Raw genomic sequence first — 4,188 nt, 5'->3', positions numbered from 1 at the left:
GTACTGTGAAGGATTTGCCTGATACAGCTTCTGTGTCGACGCCCGTGGTTAATCAGCCTGCATCTGTTCCTAGGTCTGCTAGAGTGACTCGATCTGCTACTACTCAGGCTGGTAGGCTGAGGAGGGGGAGAGCCTATCGCAGCCTGGCCAGACGGTTCTAGCTCCTGCCCTTGATCCACTTATACCTTCATTTGCTGCTTGTCCTTTGCCTGTGATTCTTCCGTTTCCTGGCTCTGCTGTTCCTGCTGTTACTATTGACCTCTGCTTCATATTGACCCTTGCTTGACTGACTATTCTTCTGCTCTGCATTTGTTACACCCCTGGTTTGACTCGGCTCGTCCACTACTCTGTTGATCACGGTGTTTCCGTGGGCAACTGCCTCACATTCCTTTGCTTTTGTGTTCCCTTGTCTTGTTTGTCTGTCGTGCACATATTGAGCGTAGGGACCATCGCCCAGTTCTCCGCTGTCGCCTAGGACGGGCTGTGCAAGTAGGCAGGGACTGAGTGGTAGGTAGATTAGGGCTCACCTGTCTGTCTCCCTATCCTGACATTACAAATACAATCCCGACACTACAGCACAGCAAGCATAATCTCGCGAGATTAAGCTGTAAACTGTCATTTCAAACGAGATTGCGCTTGCTGTACTGTAGTGTCGGGATTGTGTTAGCGAAGTGTCAGAATTCTGAATACACATCACGTCCTGGCTGGAGGTAATGTATATTCATTTTCAGGACACTGCAGTAACGTTAATGTGTGTTTATGTGGCTGCACATAGCGATATAGCTATATCGCTAAGTGCTGTGTAAATGAATGGGGAGAAGTGTATGACACTGATTGGTGAGCGTCATACACTCCTCTGTACAACACCCACTTGGCCAAAAAGTAAAACACGCGCAGTTGTTCATTAAGAAACTCATTAGCACAAAGCTAATATAGATCATAACTCTGTCAAAAGTGATCGTTTTTCTAAATAAAAAACACTGCTGTAATCTACATTACAACGCCGATCACATTATGTACAATATAGGCCACTGATAATGTGGTGACAAAGCATCTTTAAGCGTACCATTTCTAGCCAATTTAAAGAGGCTCTGTCACCACATTATAAGTGGCCTATGTTGTAGATAATGTGATCGGAGCTGTAATGTAGATTACAGAAGTGGTTTTTATTTAGAAAAACAATAATTTTTGATGGAGTTATGACCTATATTAGCTTTATGCTAATGACTTTCTTAATGGACAACTGGGCGTGTTTTACTTTTTGACCAAGTGGGCGTTGTGGAGAGAAGTGTATGACGCTGACCCATCAGTGACCTATCAGCGTCAAACACTTCTCTACATTCATTTACACAGCACATAGTGTTCTTACTAGATCACTATGTGCAGCCACATACACACACATTAACATTACTCAAGTGTCCTGACCAGTGGCAGATTATCATTAGATCGGGGAGGGCCCCGATGCTAGCGGCAGCCACATTAATTTGTATCTGAGTCCTCAGGACTTAGATGCAAATGAATACTATAGGCTGCAGCCGGTCATGATCGGCTTGCAGCCTATAAGGCGCTGGGAAGACTTCCTGTGCAGGCCGGCGTGATGAGGTACTGCATCACGCCGGTCTGCACGTGTGTCTAGTCCGGAGGATTCACACGCGTCCAGATGGAGCGGCGGCCACTGGGTAAGGTAAGTAAACTTTATATATTTTTTTAGGTGGGTACTATCACTGTGTATATATTCAAGGAGGGGGGGGGATTGCTCCATTACACTATATACAAGGGGGAGTGCTGCGTGGCCCTATATACAAGGGGGAGGGTAGCGCTGTGTGGGCCTGTATACAAATGGGGGGAGTACTCTGTGACACTATATACAAGGGGGAGGGAGTGCTGTGTGGCACTATATACAAAGGGGGGAGCGCTGAGTACACTATATAAAAGGGGGAGCGCTAGGTGGCCCTATATGCAAGGGGGAGCGCTGTGTGGCCCTATATACAAAGGGGGAGCTCTGTGTGACACTATATACAAAGGGGGGAGAGCTGTGTAGCACTATATACAACGGGGGGGGGGGGGGGCTGTGTAGCACTATCCACAGTGGTATGTTTGTGGCGTTCTTTATAGGGGGGGCTTTTTGGCACTATTTACAAGAGAGGGAGGGCTGTGTGGCACTCTCAACAGGGGAGCTCAATGGCACGATCTATAAGGGGCTGTGTGTAACGCTCTCTATGGGGAGGATGTGTGATATCTACAGGGGGCTGTGTGTGGCACTATCTATGGGTGTGTGTATTATCTACAGGGGCTTTGTGTGGCACTATGTACAGGGGCTTTGTGTATGTAGTGTTTACATTGTGTGGTATTATTATATTCAGGCGTAGTGTTTGGTACTATTATATTTAGGGGCACAGTATGTGGCACCATGATAACTTTATTTTCGTTTATAGGTGTGGAAATGTTGGAAAAGTGAGGAGCCGAAGACATCTGCGTGGCAAATTCTGCAGAAATGAGTCATGGCCGGGAGAAGTCGTCAAGAGCTCTGGACCGGATGGAGAAGAAAAGAGGTACAAAAACTACTAGAATCTGAGACGTCGTCACCTATGAGTCACTAGATTTATAGAGAATCTGTCATCTCTCCTGACATGTTTATTATAGGAAATCCTTGTATTTCACAAAAAGTCTTTCTGCAGTCCAGGACTGATAGACAATTCCCCTTGTCAGGAGGATGTGTCCCTGCACAGTGTGATACTGTCAGTATGTAGGGACACAGCCCTGTGACAAGGGGAATCGTAACACCCATTTGTTAATGCTTGCCCAAAAAGGTAGTGTTAAAAATAGTTATGACGTGGAAGAGCGGCGGTGCGGAAGGGGGGCCCAAGTTTGGGTAACAGTCAAGGGCCCATGGTCTACTTAATCCGCCACTGGTCCTGACAGTGAATAGACATTACCTCCAGCCAAGACGTGATGTTGTGATGAATCGGGGTAGGGAGACGGACAGGTGAGCCCTAATCTACCCGCAACTCAGTCCCTGCCTACTTGCATGGCCCGTCCTAAGTGACGGCGTACAACTGGGCGACGGTCCCTACGCTCAGTAAGTACAAGACAGACAACACATGACAAGGGCACACAGAAGCAAGGGGGGGGGGGGGTTTGCCCACGGAGACACCATGAGCAACAGGGAATGGTGAACGAGCCGAATCAAACCAGGGGAATACGTTGTAGCAAATAAGAGCAGGAGAATAGTCAGGCAAGTCAGGGTCAACAAGTAACAGCGGTCAATCGGGTGAATAGCAGGAAACGCAGCGCCAGGAAACCAGACAATCACAGGCAAGGACCATGCTGCAAGTGAGGGTATAAATAGACCAAGGGCGGGAGCTAGAACTGTCAGGCCAGGCTGTGATAGGTTCTCCCTCTCCTCAGCCTGCAAGCCTGAGTGGTAACAGATCGCGTCACTCTAGCAGACCTTGGAGCTGATGAGGGCTGATTAACCCCGGCCGTCGCTACAGAGCCTGTGTCTGGCAAACCCTTTACAGTACCCCCCCTTTTATGAGGGGCCACTGGACCCTTCCTAGGTGGACCTGGCTTGTTGGGGAACTGAAGATGACATTTACTGAGCAATATACTGGCGTGAACATCCCGGGAGGGTACCCAAGTCCTGTCCTCAGGCCCGTATCCTCACCAATGGACTAGGTACTGGAGGGAGCCTTGGATCATCATGCTGTCCACAATCTTGGCTATCTCGAATTCTACCCCATCCAGAGTAAGAACAGGTACCGGAGGTTTCCTCGATGAAGCCAAGGACGGGGAGCAGCTTTTCAAGAGGGAGGCATGGAACACGTTGTGTATCTGAAAAGACGAGGGTAACTCCAGCCGGAAGGAGACAGCGTTGAGGACTTCCATGATTTTGTACGGCCCTATATACCGGGGAGCAAATTTCTTGGACGGAACTTTAAGGCACAAATTTTTAGAAGACAGCCACATCAGATTCCCGACCACAAATAAGGGGTTAGTTGAATGTCTTTTATCTTCCTGAGTCTTTTGGATGTTCTGGGATGCCTCAAGGTTCTTCTGAATCTGGGCCCAGACCGTGCACAGTTCCCGATGAACGACATCTACCTCGGGATTATTGGAACCACCAGGTGAAATGGAGTAGAACCGTGGATTAAACCCAAAATTACAGAAGAAGGGGGTGACCCCCGA

Source organism: Rhinoderma darwinii, chromosome 4 (genome assembly GCF_050947455.1).
Source record: "Rhinoderma darwinii isolate aRhiDar2 chromosome 4, aRhiDar2.hap1, whole genome shotgun sequence".
Lineage (NCBI taxonomy): Eukaryota > Metazoa > Chordata > Amphibia > Anura > Rhinodermatidae > Rhinoderma > Rhinoderma darwinii.
The sequence above is the reverse complement of the archived record's forward strand: the minus strand, read 5'-3'. Positions refer to the sequence as shown.